The sequence below is a fragment of the Serinus canaria genome, chromosome 1 (assembly GCF_022539315.1).
Source record: "Serinus canaria isolate serCan28SL12 chromosome 1, serCan2020, whole genome shotgun sequence".
NCBI lineage: Eukaryota > Metazoa > Chordata > Aves > Passeriformes > Fringillidae > Serinus > Serinus canaria.
In genome coordinates, this window is record NC_066313.1 from 30598419 (window position 1) to 30621819 (window position 23401).

The window sequence follows — 23401 nt, forward strand, 5'->3', positions numbered from 1 at the left end:
GCAAGAATTCAGGGTAGTCTCATTACTATATAAACACAACAATCTGAAATATATTTTATAACCTGGACTGGGGGAAGAAAACATATATAAGCTTATGCTTATTGCTTAAAACCAAAGGAGAATCAGTACATTCTTGAGACATAAAGCTATACTTTGAACCCTATCTGAGTAAAAATACTCTCCTGTGAAGAATTTCAAAACCAGAAATGTGATAGGACTCAGCCTCGTCCTTACAAATCCATTATGGATCTTATTGACTGGTTTCTGTACTTTAAAGTACAGTATTCCTGGCTTCAAGTTGTAGAAATAAACTCAATTGTGTTTCTAAATCTTTATGGCTCGTTGAAGTCTTGGCCTATGTAGGAACATTTCAAATTTATTTTGTTCTCTCTGAAATACTTTGGGATGGACACTGATTTGTACAAGTGAAGGACAGCACTCTGTGGCTGACAAGTTCTACTTATTAACTGTTGCACACAAACATTTTTTATGGAAGATAATCAAGATCTAAAAGGCACCTTATGCAACATCATTAGATGAACCAGATATAGTTCATAATATAATATAGATGATATTTTGGTTGCTCTCATTCAACAACAGTGTTGGGAGTCAAGATAAAGTTGTACATCAATATAGAATTTATTTTGTGGGGAAAAAACAAAAGTGTCATCTTTACTTGAACTGGGAGTGTGCAGGAGTAAATAGCTGAGTGTTGGTTGGTACAGGGTGAGCTGGAAATGCTGGTAAAACACAGGGAATGGAGGCTCTGTGATAAAGAAAAATTATGCTAAGTAGTATATGAGCTGCCATGAAATTATATTTAGGTTAATTCTGATACTTCAAATGAACTTCCAGACCAGCATGTTAACATTGACAATATCATTTATTCAAGCTCAGGAAACTGGGATCATTTTTCATCTTGATTCAAACACTTTGGTTAAACCTCTTGTTAACAAGAGAGGAAAAAAATGGATTTTCCAAGTGATCACAATTTATTAGACAATAAATTTAAATGACACTGCAAATATAATTTCATGGTTTTTGCTCTTTTCATTTCTTGAAAAAAAAAATAGAATGGAGACAAATAACAGGGCTTAAAATATCATGAGGACAGTCTTGATTTATCAACTCCAATACAAACACACATCAAAAGAAATCTTTAAATATCTAAATACCACACCCATGATAGATTAAGAATTTTACTTCTTTGACTCATCTTTACAAATAAATCTAAAAAACAATGATAGTGTACTTACATATTTCAGATCCTCATCTGTCTAAGAATAGAAAGCACTGAAGTCATGTGTCAGAATAACTCGGGTAGTCTCTTCTCAATTCCCTTTTTGTGATCACCATCCACAAAAATCAGTGCGCCACTGCAGTGGTCCAGCCATCCTCACTACAGAAAAGGAGCCAGGTGTTGAGTGTCAGACAAGACTGGCATGGATTTGTAAAGGTTGTTTGCATGGCAGCTGTCCAGATTCTAAGACCCAGATTCCCTCTATCTGCCAGAGTACCTCCATCAGAAGCCAGGCTATCACATCAGACAGTAACTGGTACCTTTCTTTAATGTCTGTAATGATATGGATAAATGGGTATCTACCTGCACATCTACAGGCCTGCCATGTCCATGCTGCCTTCCCATGCTTTGATTTCCCCAGGAATAGTTATAACATGTTCCAGGCTTGTTCCTGCCCAGGATATGCACACCATGCCACTATCCATTGGTGGCTTCACATATCAGATGAGGTCTCAAAGGCTGGATAAGGAGTATATCAAATGTGAGGTGCTTCAAGCTGAATGGAATAAGACTGGACCTAAGTTAGCATGGACACAGGTTTAAGCATGGAGAAAGAGGCAGAATGTTTTTTGTGGGACAAACTTTCTAACTGCATTTTTTCTTCCTTTTCTGTCTACAGTTTATGCTTAATGCTGGTAATAAAGCATATTTCATTTATTTTAAATATCACTAAAATACTGTAAGTTTTTGCAGATTATATTGCTTTTTTGGAAGAAATTTAGGAGAGACACTCCTATGTTTGACACCTGGATGAGTCCAACTGTTTGAACATATATCATCAAAACTACCATCTCAGTCCCTTACTGCATTTTACTCAGACACTTTCACTCAGTAATGTGCTGGGCACTTTTTTTAGCAGCTCTATATTTAATGGGGACTTGAAGAAAACTCTCAATTTTAGAGGTACTTGAATCTATATTTACCATGAGACACACTAGGTAATGTCACTCTGTTTAGTGACAACACTCACTAATATAATGGGTGGCACAGCAGAGAGAATGAGCCAGTACATCATCTTGCTAAGGGCCAACAGTTTCTGATAGGTCACAATTAGCATGCCCCTCAGTGTTATCAAAAAATAGCTTGAAAAGTTCTGAGTGCAGATGTAAGATGCAACTCAGTTCAGCTGTCCATATAAAACTGTCCAGTGCAACTAGAGATGCCCTAGTTCTTCTCACCGTCCTTCAGCTGCTGTCCACAAAGACACGGGTTTCTTGCAAATCCTGCATCTTCTCTGCCAGTCTCTTAAATAAGCTTGGGCATCTAAAACAGCTTGGAGCATCTCAAATGCCTCTAATTTTATTGTAAAATTAAACTTTGCAGTAGATCACAAGTTCTGCATTGACAACAGGACTCCGTGATACCCCATCTCACTACTACTACTCCCCATACACAAGCCCAGCGCATCACCCCTTTCCACAAGTACTTTTGGGGAATGAGTTGTATAACAAGATACCAAAAATTTTATGTAGTATGCTACTTATGCACATGTATGCATGCTATATCAGCGCTCATATTTTTCATTCTTTAATTAATATTGCTTTTTTGTAAAAATTAAAGCAGTGGGATTCCAGAAAGCCATTATGTTTTGTTTGTTAGGAGCTGGCATAAATTCCAGCAGAGATAATGCTGTAAATGTTGATCATGTTACAAGTTGGCCCACCTACTGTCACTTCAGGAAGCAGAGGTTTAAATATAAAACTACTATTTTTAACTGAGTTAATATTGGAACTGAAGGAGAAGACGTTCAAGCTGGGGTAAATAGTAGCCTGGCTGATGTAAGTAGCAGTGTATTGATTTACAGCAGTAAAGCAACTATCAGAAACAGTAACTCTTTATTCCACCAAGAACTCAACAAATGTATTTATAACACTATTTTGATAAGGAAAAGTCACAACAGAAAGTTGAGAGTATTCAAAGGTATCTCAGAAGTCCTGAAAAACTTCAATGAGAAAAGAAATGGAAATATAGAGCATGTGTCCTAGCCCAGTAGACTGCTTCAAATCCCTGAGCTAAAATATGAACGTTATATAACTATGTGTTTTGTTTACAATGAGCAGTATATTCCAGACATAATTAAAATAAAGAAAATTGTTATTGGATACCTCTGGATGATAAAAAACTCCCAAACAACCGTCCACCAAACCTCCACGGTATTAAATAAAAGCAGGTTTTATACCATAAGCATTCATTTATGTTTTCTTCTTAAAGCTGCAGTTCCTAAAGTACTGTAAGTTACATTATTATTAAAAATAAGAGCATGACCATCCAATTTTATTACTAAATTGGAAATAGGAAAAATAAAAATAACAAAAATGCTCTAATACTTAAAACTCACAATTTTGCATACCTTAGTTTATCTTGATTTATTAAATATTCTAATGTTAGGCATTCTTTCTGGGTCTACTCAATAGCACTTGGCCTTTATAATACAATATAAAAAAAATCAGAAAAGTCTAAGAAGTTTAACCCAAGAGGAATCTTACTTCTCCAAAAATTCAACTAAAGGAGCCAAAGCTGTGTTTTCTTTTTAAATTACTTTCTCTCTCTTTAGCTGAGGTGTTTAAAGACTCCATAATGAAGCACAGCACAGAGTGCAGCACAGGAGGACTGAAACTATGGGCTTTAGGGAGATTAATGGCTGCAGAGCAGTTCACTTTTTTGTTACATTAACCTGCCCAGAAAAGCAATTCCCTCCACAGCCCCATACCCAATCCCCATAAGTGGAGACATATGGCAGTTCTGTGATACAGAGAGCACACTGTGGTAGTTTTATTGATACTGGGACTGCTTCTTAGCCAGTATAAGTCTTCTCCACTCAGCTATGAATTGATCCCATTGACTCTTGGCAAAAGCAGAACAGTCATAAAGGTTAATGCTGCCCTTGCAGTCAGATTCCTACTCTGAATTGCCCTGTGAAGGTGCCTCTCTCCACTGACTCTAGGGAGATTGGCAGATTAAATTTAGACTGAGCTAACGCTTGTGCCTCTGCCACTTTGGTGGGATCAATCTGTAAAGACATGGTTTTCTCTTTGTCCGTGATTCTTAGATCTAAGTCTTTTGATAGAAAACCATCAGAAATAGCAAAGAGAGTGGTGCAAGTTGTGCATGGCCATCACTGTCTTCTTATCTGGAGAAATGTCAAATGAGCAGAGCCTCTTTTTCCCTCCCTCTCTCCCTCCCTCCTTCCCTCTATCTTCTGCCTGTCCTTTATCTATCTGAGGACAGTAATCATTAAAACATTTCAAAACTGATATCCCAACGTTTCCATGTTGAACTAACATGAATACTTGGAATTGGAGAGCTGTGGTGCATTTTGGAAGGACCTTACAAAAGGGGTTTTCAGCTCAGATTCTTGGCTAAAGGACAAAAGGCTTGGCAATGTGGTACAACATTGCACATACATAGACACACAGAGATAATTTCATATTTTCTGCTTCCCTCCTCAGATTTCTCTCTTCCAGCCATCAGCTTCTCTGCTAACCTTGAAAACTGCAAGGAATTTCATTCTGTGGCTTGTGTTTCCTCCAAAGCAGAATTGCAGGACCTCAGTTCCTCCCTAGAAATTATGTCTCCTGGAGTCATTATTCCCTCTTGGCCTCAAACCACTTCCTGCAATTTCAGAGCCACTGAGAACAGCAGTTTCAAATTATCTATTAACCCATGAAGGCTAAGCCAGTGAGGATTCACCAGAGCTCCTTTTGATGCATTTTTCTTTTGTCGCACTTTTCTTTCTTCCTATCCCGAAACTTTGAAATAGAACTGAAAAGATTCTTCCTCAGACGAGTTTTGGCCCATTTTACAGACTTTATCCTCTGAATATTGTTTTATTTCCACCTCCAGACAACTGCAGACTACCATTGACCAAATCTATCCTTCTTGAAAAGTTCTGATGACCTGTAAAAGCTGAAACGTTAACTATCAAAACCCCTGGGTATAGCCACAAATGATTATGTAAGGCTCAAGGCTCAATGCCAGATGAACAGACGACAGACCCATTTATCATCAGTAGGAACAGGCACATTAGTTGGCTATGATAGCAGTACCGTCCTTCAGCATTAACAAAACTCTTCTTGATTCTGAATGTTTCCCCAGAACACCCTTTATTAAATAAGATAAATAATACTGAGGCCAAGAGTCACACTGCTTCATCTCAGAAAACTCAATTATTTATGAATACTTCCCAGACTCAAGCTTGGTAACCTGTCAGGCTGGCAAAGAGAGCTTTTTGGTCTACTGACTAAACATTATTATTCTACACAGATGTTAGAGAATCAACAACAGAGAAACAAAAACACATTAGTCCTGAAAAGCTTCTGGACTGGGGGAAGAGTGCTTGAACACTCAAACAGTTTATCTAGAAAGGCTGCGGAGACTCCATCCTTGGCAACATTCAAAACATGAGTGGACATATCCCTGGGCTCTTGTGGCTGACACTGCTTTGAGCAGTGTGTGTTGGACTAGATGATATCCAAGCTCCCTTCAAGCCTCTGTGATATTCTGTAGTTTTGAGTCCATGAGATGAAGCCACAGTAGTGAATTCCTCAGTTTCTGTTCTGGGCTCTTCCATGTACTCACACAAAAGCCAAAATACTTCTAACTGGCTACTGCTTCCAGCCGTTTAACCATGCAAAGAGGAATACAATCCTAGGAGACCCTCATGACAATTTTCTTGCATGCAGCTGAGAATGTGAAGTAACCCATGGCCACCATTTGGTATGTTACCTGCAGAATTCCCCTGCAGTTAAGTGAAATCTTCTCTAAAACAATTTGACCCTATTTGACAGTTGCTATGCAAATATTTTTAGTATGATTCCAGGCACACTGTTTGTGTGGCATCATTGTCACCACGGATAGTACAAAAGCAGTGATACACTCCAATAACTCTGCATGAGAATGGAGAAAGTAAAAGGAAGATCATTTTACTGGAATACTGACTGCATGCTCAAACTAGTAGAAACAAATGTTTCTTTCAAAATTGACTTCACCGTCTTCTTGAGTTGCCAATAAATGGTTCTGTGACCCATTTCATTGAAGGAAGAGCTCAAAAGTAGTACAGCAATACTTCATGGAACTCAAAGAGGATCCTCTGGTCCATCTTGCCGACACAATTTCTACCTTGTGGTCACAAGTTGCTACCTTGCCTGCACTTGATATACACAGATTTTGATGTTATCAACACCCCTCTCCATATAGCTTGTTAGCTAATTATGTGTTCATCCTACTATAAATGACATTTTCCCCATCCTTCTATCCCCTTTTGATCTTGATAAGACGGAGAATTGTTTTTTTCTTTCTCCCCCAAGGGGCATGGGGAGTTTTCCTAAGAATGATACAGTATTTCTTCACACTTGGAATGGAGCCTTCTGTTTGCACACAGTACTGGGGAATTTTCAGTGCTGACACCAGTCAGCCGGCATGCACACTCTATACCTGCATAGCCAAAGGAACTGGCAGATGGTTGGTGACAAAAGGAGCATCCCATGGAGCTGCAGGAGAACCATCTCAACAGATCCAAGATTTCAGAGCCTGAAAGACACCATGCACAGCCCAACTGTAAGAATGCTCAGCATTCAGCCAGAATCAAGGCAGGTGCTTGAAATGTTTGCCAGGACTCACTCATTCAAACATGTTCAGTCTCCAAGATGGAAATAAATCTAGCAAATGGGTGTGCAATGCTTTTACAAAGAGATGTAAGAGCAATCACCTGGTATAGGACCACCTTTTCTCAGTGACTTTTGGAAGCTGGAGGACTGACTTATAAAAATTGTCCCTCCCAGGCTTCCAGCAGGAGGAATTGTCCCTTCCAGCAGGAGAGCTAGTGAGAGTAAGTGGGAGTAATGAGAATGTATGATTTTGAATGTAGGAGTGCCTGAAAAAGATGTGTTACCAAGCAGGTCTCATTTCAGCACGGGTCTCCAGGACTCAAAATCTGCCATTCCACAGCATTTGGTGGGCACCATTTCACAGGAGAGGGGTGACTGCTGATGGTCCAGTGCTGCATAAACACTTGAGTTGTAAGCCTGGCTGATGAGACTGGAGAGGAGGGAGTCAAAACTATTGAGCTCAATATGTTAGAATTCTCAGATTTGGATCAGTTCTGCTCTCTGCTTGACAGCTTCATATTTCATATCATCCTACCCTTAGCAGACAAGTGACACACCTGGAGTTTTGTCTCCCATTTAAACTTTATAAAGAAAAATGTGGATTTTTTCTGCATCTTTCCTTCCTGAAGTTGATGGCAGACTAAGGAGGAAGCATTTAGCTACTTGCTTCTCACTAATTATTTATTTCTTAACTCCCCTCAAATTTTTCCAGTACCTCAGCTCCTGCTAAAAATTTCCCATGCTGCAGCTACAATGCACTGACATGATTCAAAGTTCTTGTTAAGCAACGGTAAACCTGTCCCAAATGTGTGGAGCTTCTTCCTTCTACAAAAGAAATGAACCATAGCAATGATCATTGCAGCTAATCTGTCTTCAGACTCAGGAAGATTCTTCTGCACCTCTGCATTTAAGAAGATGACCTTTATCAGATGTAAGGCCTACAAATATTTTCTGACTGTGTAAGGCAAACTACAAATATAGGATTTGATGTACAAATGTAACAGCCCTTCTCTTATCATACATCAGCCAGTGTAGCACAGATGCAATGCTGCAGAAAGTAAAGCATAAAATAGAGGAAACAAACATAAAAACTAGTTTATAACTTGCCAATGGGAAGAAGAGACCAACTAAAACGGTAGTGAAGGTCCAATGGAATACCATGGAGTTAGTCTCGTTGAGGAATGAAGGAAAGACATGAACAATACTAACTCTCTAAATGCAAACACTGAGTGGGAGAGGTGGTGCTTCTGTGATCTGCTAACAAGAGTAAGAGTTCTCTGAATAAGCTCTGCTGAATAAGCAACTGGACTAGCTGGTGTAGGGAGCAGTGTGCACACTGATGCCCTAGGGAATGAATTTCATGATCAGGGGACCCTGAGACATGCTTCAGTTTTCTCATAATGAGTGGACTGAGTGTGTTCATCAAAATTGAGATTTCAGGGCTCAAAGTTCAAAAAGCTACCAGAGGTGACATAATTTCCCTGCTTCCTCCTTCTCTTGTCCCTTCCAAAAACAACCCCACTATATTTTTTTTTCTTGCCACTTGACTGAAATCACCTGGGGGTTAATTATCTTTCTGGGATGAAAACCATATGCTGTTTTATGTTCTTGCATAAGGTTAAGCTGAATATGATGAAACCGATCAATTAAATCTTGTGGGAAGAGAAGGGAAGGGAGGGTGAAGACTGGCCAGGAGTTAGTGTTCCCATTTACTGACAATGTAATCCAAGGTAACAGATAAATATTAAAATTTGCTTGCTCACAAGGAAAAGAGCAGAGAAAATGTTGCCTGTATCACCATAAAATGAAGCTGGGGAACACTAAAGTGGGGAATATTAATGTAAACAAGAAGGGGGAAAGGACTGCTTATGAATGGCTAGACTCAGACTATGAAAAGGTCATTTTATTTAAAAAAACAATTTTTCTGTGTATTTGATTTTGGATTTTTTTTGTTTGTTTTTTTTTTTTTTTACCTTGCAGCTTGGCCACTGCTTTGAACATTGACAGATATTTTGAACATGCAGATACTGCGCTGATGTGCATTTATAAACCCAGCCTGTTGTGTGGGTCTACACCTGTCATTTCATTTCAGTGCAGGAACAGTCCTCTAAAATGTTAGCCTGATTTTCCAATCTATCTGGCATGCGAGGCTGGTTCTTATCACTGTGGATGGTTTTCCTTCAAGCTAAAATATGGATTTTTTTGTGCAGGGATCAAAAAGAAGAAAAAACAGACATGGAAATGCTCCACTAAGTCTCATGCTTGTAAAATTCCACGCATACAGAAATTGCATGTGGAAAGAAGATCTACAGCCACATGCAAGTTACTAAAGGCAAACAGTGCAACATAAGCTTAGAGCTGTTTACAAGTAAATTCTTCATAACTCCTAAGCCAAAAACTTTGTTGCCTGAATAATTTCCTTGTCAAAGAGAAATATTTCTTTGCCAGTGAGAAAGAATAATTCCAAGAATCATCCAACCCCCAGCCCTGCAGAGTTTAGGTTGTACACGGGTTAACATTTCAGTGCAGTTACACTCCCTCAGCAGCTAGCATTTGGAGAGTGTGTTACTGAAAAGAAATAAGCACAAACATACACAGATGTCTACTGTTCTGGGTTCAAATAACCCTTGTGGAGTAAGAGTGGTGTATATACATATGGGTGTGCACGTGTGTGGGCATGCATGGGAAAGCAAAAAGAGCTTTATTTTTATTCTGAATCCCACCTAAACAAAGATCCTAATGTTATCCCTTGGAATGAGGTAAGAAATATGATCATTTGGTTCCAAGACCTGCCTGAAAATACAGTTTTTGTAGCCCTGAATGAGCAGCAGCCAAAGTAAAAGAGATCAGATGAACTGCATTTAGAAGTGATGCAGTGAACTGGTACAAGGGGAAAGTGCTTTTAGTGATCGATATGAAAACAGGGGGCTTTCATCTAACCACAGTGAGGATGGCAAAGAGGAATTTGGGCAATATAATATGGGATAAAAGGGTGGATAGCCTCTTATTTCAACCTAAAGACTTAATGATGCTTATTAAAAGGTTGTTACCTGGTTTCATGGAAGAATTATTGCCCTCAACCCATTTCCTTAGAGTGAATGACCTGACAGGGAAAACCAAGTTTACTTAAGTCCTTGGTCCTTGTTATGGAAATGTTCTCATTTTCCCGTGACTTTGCCAGAAGACCAACCCATGCAAACCAGCAAGACACCGTGCAATTCCCCAGGCAGCACGCTCATATTACAGCACTTGGGTCATTAGATATTACACTTTGATTCACATAACAACTATTTAGATTCAGGTCAATGTTACAAATAAGTGACAGCTTTGAAACAGCAAAGTGTTCTCATGCTTAAAAAAATGCACTGGGCCAAAGTCATGTCTGGAGGAGACACACTGAAGACAATGAACTTCCAGCAGGTGAGCCAGGCTGCACATTTCTGCTGGGGAAATCTTTCCACCACTGCAGCATTTCATTACTGCTGTCATTTTCTCTATGAATTATTGCCTTCTTGTCAGATTTACCTCCCCTTCCACTTGAAAACAGTCATCTGGGGAATAGGACAGCAATAAAACAAAACCTCCTAGAGGTTAATGTTGCAACGACAACAACAAAAACAGGAGCTGGTCTACCTCTTCAACTAGGGGACCAAACCACATGGTAGTGGTTCAGCTACAAGAGTTCAATCTGTCTGCATCTAAATATAATAGGCTGCACTGCTTTTCTGGCACTGGATAACAACAAAGTGCTTTGAACTCACAGTTACTAGATTTGTTTAAGGCTATTTGGTGTGTGTCAAGACTTAAAGTTCTTTAGCAGTGTGCCATTCCTCTGCCATTAAAAAATATATTAATTTGGTTTTCAATTAATGTTAGTAAGTCCGATATGGCTTTGACTATGAGTATACAAGGTGCCAGTATTTCTACAATTCTACAGTAAAGAGACATGGGGCAGAGATATGTTCTGGGAGTCAGGAAACCAGAGAATCAAAATGCCCTTCTTCTTCTTAACAGAACTCATTCAATTGGCCTTTTCTGGTAAAAGAACTATCTTCTCACTTTTCGTAAAACAAACTGTAGTTTAGCTACAGTTAACTGGGCCAAATCTATGAAAAGCTATTATTTCTCCTCTATTCCACCTAAATATGTTTGTCATACATGTGAAACCTAACTCTGGAGTTAAGTCTAACCAGAACCCACAGGGTTCTACCCTAGATGTAGATTCATAGAATTATTTGGGTGAAAAAAGACTTCCAAGATCACTGAGTGTAAAATACCTTTCGAATTGCAAAATGGAGGAAATGTTTTTAGGTTAAATATTTTGAATTATGTAGAACATGTGAGAACATTTCTTTAGAAATTACCATGGCATGGAATCAAGCCATAATTGAATGAAATCAAAGAGTATTTCCTATGTTGCCTTCCTTGAATAGTCATTTATGAACCAGAAAGTGAATGCACAAAAAATCCTAAATCACAGCCAATCACACCAGCAAAACTCTGACACTTCTTCACACTACTAAGTGGCTAAGAAACTAGAACGACTGCAACAGGAGATGAAATCCAACTTTACTGGAACAAATTGTGCTTTAAATTACGTTGGTGCAGTGCCACAGAAGTCAATGGGATATAACCTTCACAGCTAATGAAAGAGGTCCACTAAATTTGTCCTAGTCATCTTGGCTGCAGAACCCCTTTGCAAACTCTGTGCACAGCCTCTTGTTCCCTCTATTAGAATAAGTAAAAGATTTTCAGTTAAAATATAAGCTATTGAATTTCAGAGTCACCCTTTTTCAGTAACTCCTTAAGTAAATAATGACAGTACACTGGAAAGTACAGACCAGATTTACATGAAGACTGCTAGGACTTGAATTTAACTCATCGCAGTTTGTAACTTTCTTGTGAGGGGAAGAGGGACAAACACTGGTCCTCTCTGTGGTGACCAGTGATAGGACCCCAGAGAATGCCTTGTCAGCAGAGGTGTAGGTTGGATATAAGATACAGGTTCTTCATCCAGAGAGTGGCTAGGCACTGTCACAGGCTCCCCAGCGAAGTGGTAACAGCACCAGCCTCACAGAGTTCAAGAAGTGTTTGCACGATGCTGTAAGGAACGTGTGCGACTCCTGGGAATGATGCTGTGCAGGGCCAGGAGCTGACTCAGTGATCCCCGTGGGCCCCTTCCAACTCAGCTTATGCCAGGATCCTGTGAAATCAAAGTCCTTTAACCATGGGATCTCTTTGTAAAGAAGCAGATTTACTATAAGGTGTAGGAGGCTGGCAAGCATTTCAGGGCATTGCCCAGTGCATCCTGGTTACTGCTTATGTGACTGCAAGAGGAATTGTGGAGCAGATCCTCGTCTCTTGCCTCCTTCCCTTCCAGATCAGATCTGATTCTAGGCCTAAATATGGTAGTGAGGTAAATAAATTCCTGAGACGGTTACACCTAACATTTATGATGTGGCAGACATTCACCTGATGATCCTCTCAAATACACACTTCAGAAATGACTACAGAAATTAGTTTATTTATTCTTAAAGAAACTGATTCAGTTGACAAGGGGAAGGAAGGAGGCAGTGAAAATAATGAGAAAATAATAACTATCATTATCCATAAGTATTAAAGCCGATTAACAGATTATGAGATAAAAAAGCAAATGAAAATTCCATAGATTAAAGTTCTTACAGCATTAAGATTTTATTTCCTGTCAACTATTTAAGTTAATCACCATTCATTTTTCAGAGCTAAATAGCAAAAGAAATAAGATTCCTCTATTATTTGCCATACACTCAAGTTGTGCAGGGAGTCCAACGCGAATGGAATGTGGTGAAAAAGTCTCATCACGAGATAACTGAAGTTATGGCTAGAAAAGACTTACTAATCCATACCCCTGCCACTGCAATTTCCCCTCTTCTGTGGATCATCTGATGAAGTCTCCTACTCAAAAGGCTTAAAAGTGACTCAGTGATTTGAAATCTTCTGTTGTTAATTGACTAAATTATTTCTTTAGTGAAACCTCTTAGCAAGTAGTCTTGAAGTACTCTATGCTATACATCCCTACACAATCAGAAATACATTATGCATTAGAAAGGCATTTGAGCTCAGTGCAAGTGACAGAGATGGTAATTTCTTTTCAATGCAAATAGCTCACTGCTTCCTTCCAATTTTAAACATTGGTGCATTTTTGTTCAGTAAATGCCACCTTCTTGCTATGTTCAACTTAGACAAGTGAAATATTTTTCTGATTGTCGATTTATAGAATTTTGATGTCTGAAAGACCCACACAGGAAAGCACTTTAAATTAACAACTTCTACCCTTTCCTTGACGGTTCTCAGGAAACCATGAAGTCCTAAAATGGCTTGGGTTGGAAGGGACCATAAAGATCAACCAGCTCCAACCCTTCTGCCACCTTCCACTACCTTCACTAGACCAAGTTTCTCAAAGCCCCGCACAACGTGGCCTGCACTATGAGTTCTGGTATTTACAAAGCATTTTGCACATTAAAACACTTTCTCTTTGGAAGACTGTATCACCACTGCATTATCAACAATACAAAATAGTACCAGTGAAAAAGCCTGTATAATGGCTGGATAAACATTAACTTATTCTGCTGAACAGAAGAGTGTACACATGCAGCCCTTTCAGCTAAAAGGCTGAAATCAATTATAAAACCACTGTGTTGAAACACCAGTAGAAGGTGGCAGAAAATCACAAGGTATTAATGGTAATGCTTATTTTCCACAGAAGTTCAGAAAATAACTTCATTTGAAGTCATAATTGTATGTCTAATACAACCAGCAACAAACCAGATACTTGCAGGATACCTCAGGTCATCAGAAGCACAAAATGCACAATTTGAAAACACAGGTTACTGTATTTGATTTCATTTAAATTTAAAAGAGGTAACTGTACAAATGCCAGAACAAATTAAGTTCTGTTCAACTTTTCCTGCTGACATCTCCTTCTATCAGTGTAAATAGGTGACCATGTCTGGGAGCAATTTCTTAGCCACACTGCAGAAGGAATTTCTTCCTGCTTTGAAGCTCAAATTTTCTCTTGTTTAACATAATCCTATCATGCTTGTCTTTGTCACCTTAGGATAAGAAAAACAATCTTTTGCCTTTATCCTCTGAGAGCAGGACTTTCTGTTTCCTACCAAGCCAGGTTGTTCCGCCCCTTAATGATTTTTGTTGCCGTTCTTGGAATTCCCTTCAATTTGTCAACATCCATCACTATATCCAAGGTGCAATCTCATCACTTCTGTACAGCAAGAAAATCACCTCCCTATGGACAAAGGAATGACGACACTGCACATACAGACCAAAGTCACAACATCCGTCTTTGTAATCCTCTAGCATTGCAGCATGCAGATATACCATTTGCTGTCTGCTCAAACCCCAAGGCCTCCTCTGACATTTCTGCTTTTCAGGTATCTTTGTCTAACTTAATAACTGTGCTTTAGATTATTTCCCTCTCAGATTCATTAGCCTACATTTTTCTAGGTCAGATCTCACTCTCTCAGTTAAAGCACATATTTATTCCATGTCCCATTCTCCTTGCACTGTTTTTTAATAATTAAACATAGTATGTTATTTCAAGGCAGAAGCTGGAAGATCCTTATTAAGATTTGGACAGGATTTGATCAGAGTATTTCAGTCCTTTTATCCTTTTATGTCTTGCATTGATTCAGCTGGGTGCTACACCCATGACCACTGCTGGACCACTCTTTTTTTTTTTGTCAGTGCGACTGCCTGTAGAGTTCCAAAAGGCAGCCCTGGAGCTCTCTCTTAGCTTTGCTTGTTATCCAGAAGGAAAAATGCAATCATCTTACTAATTGTAGACAATCCACTCCTGAACAAGTCTAAGCCCTTCCACAGTCAAAAGAATTAAAAAATGGACACATCCAGGTTACAACTAGTCTCATCCCTAAATATGCATCAAAACCAAGTTTAACAAGCTACACCCTCGAAATGTTTGTTTCATTTCAATGGACATGGGGTGAGTCCAGTAGACCTGGCCATAGATACATAAACAGAAACAAACAATAGCAGATAATTGTGGACATCTTTGACATCATAAATTACTCTTTCATTTGTTTCTATCTACTAAAACATAAAAGCATAAAAACTTCTTTATATTTAGCTCTTGTTTTCTCACATCATAAATTTTTTCATCTGTGTAACTTAGGAGCATTTTTGGTGATCCATGTTTAACAGTGAGTTTTACCCAGCAGATTTCTAGGCAGTTAAAATAGTACTTGAGTACTATATTCTTTATCCAGTTTTTGAATAATTGCTCTAAATATTTTTTTTCAAGTCTTGCGACAGATGCCTACTGATATCTTTCATCGTCTGTAATTAAATCTCAAGTATTCCACTTGCTGCTATTCATTATCAAATTGTATCTCAGTGCCATTACAAACATGATATTCATTATTTCAGTATATAGTGGTAATATAAAAAAATAAATGAAGCAGCACAAAAAAAAAACTACCCCTCTCATATATTTACTGCCTTATAAACTTATGTTGGAGATATTTCTCTCAATGGTATACAGAAGAGTTTTCAAGTGTTTCTTGCATCATTTCACTAAGAAAAGTTAAGATAGTTTACCACAACTATAACTGCAACAGCCAACTGTTACACAGATTTTTAACTTAATAAATCTATTACAAACTGAAGAGTTGAAGGTGAAATTCTGATCATAACCTGGCTTCTCAAGCTCTGCCATAAGATAGTCCCTGAATCCCATTAAACCTACCAGATATGACGATACTCACCCACCATATGATACTGTACATTAAGTTTATTTCAACATGGGAAATCTCTTTAAGTTTTATTATAGGAATAGCTATGATTTTTACTGTTTGTTTAACAACATGGAACATTCCATAAAGATCTGAAATCTTAATTACACTCCTCTACCTAATCCTCCAGGGAATTAATTGGAATAGCATATTAGGCACTTTTTTTTCAAGTTCCTGGAAGGGGTCTTCTGTTATCCGTTGCCATTTCCCACACTTTTTAAAATTAATCAAATCCAATGTAGTAAGTAGCCTTATAAGCCAGTGGGCTCCTGCTTTCTCACTAGTCTCAAAAATTTACGTTTACAGTGTAAGCTGTGTATCTTTTTAACACCTGAAATGTTTTTGCAAAAAACAAAACTGGTTCTTTGTTGCAGTGATAGCAACAAATACCTTATTAATATGTGGTGCTAAAATGAACGACTATGCAGTAACAATGCCCTATTCAGCAGGTTTATTCCCTTCTCTTTCACCATGTTCCTATTGATTTCAGTGGTAATCTTTATTGTAAAGCTGTCCTTACAGTTCCAACATGGATGCAAGCAAAACTCCTTTCCTGTATGTACCTCCTCAAAGTAACTCTTTATTATGCTTCAAGTTTATGCATCAGTCTGCAGTATGAGGATTGAGTATCTATCAATGAGTACATCATTTCAAGAGGATGATCGGGGAAAAATCGGGGAAAAAAATTATTCTTTTAAAGCATATCTCATTCAGAAATGTTGGAAAAATCCTGCTTAATTGTGAGACATCTTGTATTTAAAAAAAGTTCCTGATATAGGCCACTATATGAGACTACAGTAGAATGAGTTTCAAAATGAAGGGTACAGAACTAAGTGAAAGCAGCAAAAACAGCAATGTCCATTCTGTGTATTTAACTATAACTACAAAGCAATTTTAATGTCAGACCATGGCATCCGGATACAGGTCAGCACATCTCCTTGAATTAATTAACAGTATAAAAACTGATAGCATCTTAGGAATGTTGATTTTATTACTGAAAGTGACTGCTTTGTATGAAACTAAGAGTTTAAAATGTTCTATGTGAGAGCAAATTCCCAAATATTAGCATTAATGGTGTATTTTGGATGGTGCGGGCAGCAGTAGAACAGAATCATAGAGTCATTAAAGTTTGAAAAGACTTTTAAGCCCATCAAGCCCAATCACCACCTTAGTACCACTGCCATGTACACCTTAGAGCCATGTCCCATACACAGACAGACACATCCATGTCTTTTTTGAACTTCCATGAAGGAGGATGTCTCCATAGAATGTGGACAGTCTGTTAAATATTTTTTCCTAAACTTCCCCTGGCACAGCCTGAGGCCATATCCTCTTGGCCTGTCACTTGTTGCCAGGAAACAGAAAGACACCCCACTGGCTACAAGCTCCTTTCAGGCAATTGTAGGGAGTGATAAGGTCCCCCCTGAGCCTCCTTTTCTCCAGGCTGAACACCCTCAGCTCCCTCAGCTTCTCCTCATCAGACCTGTGTTCCAGACTCTTCCTCAGCTCCACTGCCCTTTTCTGGACACACCTAAGCACCTCAATGTTCTTACTGTACTGAGGGGTCCAAAAGAGAATGATTCAATCTGTGGCCTCACCAGTGCCAAGTACAGGGGGACAATCAATGTCCTGGTCCTGCTGGCCGCACTATTGCTGATACAGGCCATGATGCCACAGAGTTTCTTGGCCACCTGGACACTCTGCTGGCTCATGGTCAGACCAGTCAGACAGCCTTATGAGATTCTACTAAAGGGACAAGTTTTTCCAAATTTTGGCTTTTTCACACACCATCATCACTGGAGAGCAAAATAAAGTCTGTCATGTGCCCTGGCTCTATGATCCAGGAAAAGCATATACACTGGGGAGAGTGTTTTTAACCTGCTCTTGTGTGACTGAAACTCCAAACATCGCAAACGTGACGTGTGAAATATCAGGAACAGGCTCCCCAGAGAAGTGGTGGAATTACCATCCCTGAAAGTGTTCAAAAAACTGAGTAGATATGGCCTTTAGTATTACAGTTTAATGGAGACAGAGGTATTTTGTCAAAGGTTGGATTTGGCCATGTTGCAGATCTTTTCCAACCTTAATCATTCTATGATTCTACCTCATCTCACAGAAAAAAGCAATCTGGATTACATTTCTGATACAAGAAGCTAACAGTTTTCAAGTGATTATTTCAGAATAAAACAAAAAAATGGTTTTGTTTCAGTGCTTTTAAAATGAGAACAATTAAATTAACTAGTGCATTTAATGTACTTTCCCATTCCTGGAAAAGTTCAAGACCAGGTTGCACAAGGCCTTTTTAGTGAAAGGTGTCTCTGACCATGGAAGGGGAGTTGGAACAAGATAATCTTTAAGGTCCCTTTTAACACAAACCATTCTACAGTTCTATAATTCTACTTGCATTCTTTCATTAGACAGCAAGACTGCTCACTATTTGTAGATTCCAGTTAAAAAATGCATGTATCTGTAGACAAGATTTTTACTTTTAGTACAAAATCTAAATATAGTTGATCTTGGATAGTCAAGATTAGCAAAAATTCTAAAAGACTAAAGACTAGAAGCCTGCAGTTATCTTCACAAGTTGTTCTAGGAAGCTTTGAAGCCATCCTTAACTTGGATTAATTTGGATCTTAACTAGCATTGCCAACCCACATACTACAAGACAAAAATTATTCTTCCAAACAATGGTTTCTCAGCTTTTAGACGATGACTAAATGAAGTGGAAAAGCATAGGTAGTTCTGGAGAGAGGACAGCATTAGGTGAGAACATAAAAGTATGGGACAATAAACAAAGAATACTTCAACTAGTTCAAAGTGGACATGAAAACACAAAACTAGTTTTTGCTTCTGTTTGTGTTCTTCTACGTTGCAGGCTAAAAGTATATTGGATCAAATCTGCATTTTCTTTTCCAAATCTATTTCATAAAAAAAAGCAATTTTTCAATATTTATTGCATATTTTCTATGACATTTTTCCAGGCAAACCAAAAATGAAAAAAAAATAACCAGCAATACAGATTTCTGCAGTTGAAAAAAAATGGGATGCCAAACAATAAAGCCAATAATATCAATAATTATTTTAGGAGACCTGATGAAGCAGGCTTGCATGTGGGTGTCTGTTGCCATTTCAAAACCACAAGAAGTAGGCTGCCAATAGTGCTAACTGAGAGGAAACAAATACACTTGCAACTTCTTGGCACTGAATAGTAACTAGTATTTATTGCATTTAAGCTCATTTTATCTGACTTTTCATTTAATTGCACTTTGCTTCTAACAGAGTGCATTATATTAAATATTAAATATCTTGGTTAGGATGTCAAGGCACACTTTGCTGTCTTTTTAGATTACTGAACAGTAGTTCATGTAGGAATTATTTAGGGTTGCTGAAGGCAGAAAATTAAATGTGATGGGGTGAAATTAGAAAAGGAAAAAGTATAGGCAGTTAAAGTAGTCATATCCAGAAAACTGTAAACCATTTCTCAGGGAAGAATAGATCTTTCCTTTCTTCAGATTTTTTCAAATAGACTAAAGGACTGACAACAGCTGTTCAATAATAAATGGTGCTGCACAGAGAGAATAAATCATGGTCTTTGTTGATAGTACAACAGTCTCTTGCCGTAAGCAGGGGCCTGGGAGTCAGAAGCTGTTTTCCCAGCTTTGCCACTGACTTCCTTTGTAATCTTTTCTGGATCACCTCAGCAATTTCACTCTCTCTTGGTCTCTTGCAGAGTCTTAAATCTCTCCAAGTGAGGTCTAACTCTAACTGGGGCTTGTCATCCCTGCAATGCAATGTTATTGTCACTTGCTGCAATGCAAATCATAAAGAAATGCTGCATTAACTAGTAATGCTCACTCTCTTCCTCTTACACTACATTCTATTAGCTTTTTTTCTCCCCATTCAAATGCAGCAGGATCTAAAAGAACCCAATTGCTTACTTGGATGCTTGCAAACTTACACCCCTGGAAAACTTCATGTTAAAAAGACTTTACAATCTACAAGTGAAATGATCACTGCTCTCAGAAACTCATCCCTAATCTCTTTTACTCTAGTCCTTCGTCAGCTGCCAGCACCCAACATCTGAAGAGGTCTTACTCTTAACACCTTTTTTTCATGACAGGAACAAGACATAAATTTCTCAGAGATAGATGTTTTTGTGCTGTTAGTCACCAGGCTGCTTCTATACTTGAGCAATGAGAACCACCTCCAGAATATGTTTCTCTTTCTCTCTATTAATAAAACTGAGATGTCTAGATGATTCCTCTAGGAATGACTATGCTGGCTTGGACCCGTGACTCATCAACTCAAGTGACCAACATGGACTTTTGAGGAAACTGTCCAAACCAGATAACGATATTGAGAGCTATGTCTGCTGAATATTTCCCCAGACCCCCAGTCTTCAGTCAGAGAGGGAGGTGTTGTGATTAATTGCTTTCAAAAGATGTTTCTCCATGAAGTTGTTTGAAACATGCACAACCAGCTAAATAAGTAATCTGCTGATGCCTATAGTTACTAAAGAAGCAGCTCAGTCTGTAAACTCTGTATTTTATTGCTGTTCTGCAGCTATTTTTATTTTTACTTCTGGTGGCATTTTACCACCCCTTCTTTTATTCTGTAGAAGAAAGCCATGATACTACAGGAACTGTCAGCCTGAGCACTGTTCAGGAGGCTGGGGTATCTGCTTGGGGGAGACTGAACCAAGTGGTGAGATTACTTACAGGAAAAGCAGAGTAACTGAGAATCATATCCCAGACACACTGTGGATGCCCCATCCCTAGAAGTGTTCAAGGTCAGGTTGGATGGGACTTTAAATAGCCTGGTCTAGTGGAAAGTGTCTTTGCCCATAGCAGGGGATTGGAACTAGATGATCTTTAAGGTCTTTTCCAACCCAAAATATTCTATAATTCTATGAAAACTTAAGGCTGGAGGAGGAATTGAGAGAAGGGGAATGAAAACAGTTCCTTTCTACCAGCAAATAACCATGCTTTCCAGGTCTCGCTTGGAGCCAAGGCTTCTGTTCCAAGTTCACCTCTGAACTTGACCCACCACACTTTCCAGGAGGTTGGTCACATTAAATTGCTCCAAGTATTTTATTGAGAATTGACAGATTGTTCTGCCTCTCTGTAAACTCCCATTCCATGCAGTAGCTATCTTTTAAATCATGGGCTGGCATCTTTCCCAATTTTCCACTTCTAAAACCTACCCAGTTGTCATATAACTACTATTTTCTCTCACACTTCCTTACAATAGGACTGTTTTATGCTTGTTTATTTTGCTGCTGTGGGTTTATTTTGATCACAATGGATCACTGTCAGGGCATGAGTAATATCTACAAAACAGCAACTACAATCCCATCTATCATCACAAAACTTCTTGGAAAACAGTAGTACACCTCTTCTGTCCTTCTGTGAACTTTTGGACCAATCCTCATTGTATTTCCCCCAAATTCAGCATCACTTTCCCTCTGATCACAGAAAAAACAATAGGAAAGCCTTCCTGGATAATGAGAGAAGGATTGGAGTTAGTCAGAAGAGCACTCAAAATTTCATGATGGAGATCACAACTGTCATCTTCTTATGTGCATCTCCTATTGTTATTCAGGGAAAAGAGATAGAATAGGATTTTCTTTAGGGAACTTCTTTTTTTTTTCCCCTATATTATATCACATTGAGCTCAATATAAAACAATAGAAAACATGTATTTGTACCTACAAAAGAAGATGAGCTCTCAATTGTACACTGTTTAATAAGATGCTTCTCAGCTAGTTTTCTCATTTGTAAATAGAATCATAGAATCATTATGGTTGAAAAACACCTCCAAGATGTCCAGCTTTCAACAAATACTCTATACCAACTAAACCACATCATGAAGGTTGAAGCTGATCTTGTGGTCCTGTTGATTTAGAATCCCTTTGGCCAAATTCATGCTTGATAGGATGGACTCTGAATAGGGTATGGAGAAAGTCTTGGTGTTTAAGAACAATATCTGTTACTGAATACTCCTGAGGGAAGCTGGTGACAGAATTGAGAGGATAAGGCATACTCTGGAGATTGAAAGTAATAGATGAGAGTAGTGAGGAGGAAAAAAGTCAGATGCCAAAGGCAAAAAAAAAAAGAAAAGAAAAAGAAAAGAAAAAGAAAAGAAAAGAAAAAGAAAAAGAAAAGAAAAAGAAAAAGAAAAAGAAAAGAAAAAGAAAAAGAAAAAGAAAAAGAAAAAGAAAAGAAAAGAAAAAGAAAAAGAAAAAGAAAAAGAAAAAGAAAAAGTTTTAAACTGCCAAAATGCCCAATCAGCTCTAGTTCCCAGCTCTGTCAGATAGTTTAAATCCACTTCCAGTGTCAAAGCTGAAGAGGAATCTGCTCAGAATTACTTTTCATTAAAGGAAGCAGCTACTGGGAGTACAAGTTGCAAACAGGCTTTGGAGGAGAAGATGAGCAGGGAGATGATCAAGGAAATCTCACATTGAGGGAGGACTAGGAAAAAGCAGGCTTGATCTTCCTCTCACTTAAAGCAGTTCTACATGTTAAAACAGCTGATTTCAGAACAACCTGCTCCATATTTTCAGCAGTGTAAAAACATGAGACCAACTATGTTCCCAGGGAATGCATTCTATAATATATACCATCCCTATATTCTTTTATCTAACTTTTTTTGAACCATTTTCATTTATTTCCATTTTCAGGGAAAAAAGCATGAGTAAATAAATTACCTTATTAAAAAAAAGGAATAAAACAATCATTTCCTCAGAGTTCCCATTCACACATATTATGATGGCATGATAACTAAGTTCTGAATTTGGATTAATATTATATATAGGTGATGGAATATGGCAACAAGGATGTTTATTAGCATATGTTCCCCCCAAAGCATTAATTCTTGACTCAATGTGGTGACAAAAATTGTCATTTTGTCTTATCTAACAAAAAGTTTCAATGCATTTGCAATAGAGAAGTCCAAGAAGCACCAAAATGTTTGAGTTTTATGTTATATGGTCAGATAAACCAGCAGAACCAGTTTTAAGAAAAACATTTTGTATGATGCTTGCTGATCAAGCAGCCAAGTACTCTACAACCATAAAGCAGGCTGTGTTTACATGTGTAAGCATGAAAATTACTATCAGGCACAAATATATATCAACATTGTGCTGCCTGGCCCCTGACAGTTGAGGCTATAGCCAATATATTACACACAGATGTACATTTTGTAATGCTTTCATTTAAAAGGTTTAAGCTGTTTCCAAGGGGACTGCTCCAGCTCCCAGACAAACGGCCGCTTGACAGCTCTCCTAGTGCTCAAAGCTCTCATGCAATTTTGTTCAATACACAAAGTGCCAGGCTGAAGGAAATTGCTGTTCCTCATCTGATGCTAAGTGATTGGCTTTCTATCTTCATTAAATGTGTGCTACTCCATGCCTCAAAGACATTTTACCTTGTCCTGGAATGTGAACTTTAGCAGCTTTTTGAAATACCCAGAAGGGCTTGTGGAAATAAGAAGGAAAATCCTAAGTCCTGCCTGCCCATGCCCTTACCCCTGTTAAATCGATTAGAGATTGGACAGATCAGATGTTGTCTCACTAGATGTGCTGAGTTAGTCTTAAAAGTTGGTTTCAGAATTCAAATGAGATTCTATTCCGCAAGACCCCAGTCTCATCTGCAAAGGTGAACTAGGAATGGAGGAAAAGAAAAAAGAGTAAA

The 23401-nt window shown here is 38.4% G+C and overlaps 1 protein-coding gene across 3 annotated transcripts in view; it reads right to left on the minus strand.

Annotated features, from left to right (window-relative positions):
* TENM4 (teneurin transmembrane protein 4) overlaps positions 1-23401 on the minus strand; it is a 593501-nt gene that overhangs the window by 499314 nt on the left and 70786 nt on the right. For 2 of the 3 annotated variants that reach the window (XM_050973325.1, XM_050973318.1), the window contains exon 2: positions 1257-1399. The exons of the other annotated variant lie outside the window; for it this stretch is intronic. The gene's annotated coding sequence lies outside the window, so the exon portion shown is untranslated. The remainder of the gene's footprint in view (positions 1-1256; positions 1400-23401) is intronic. 3 annotated transcript variants of the gene reach the window in all.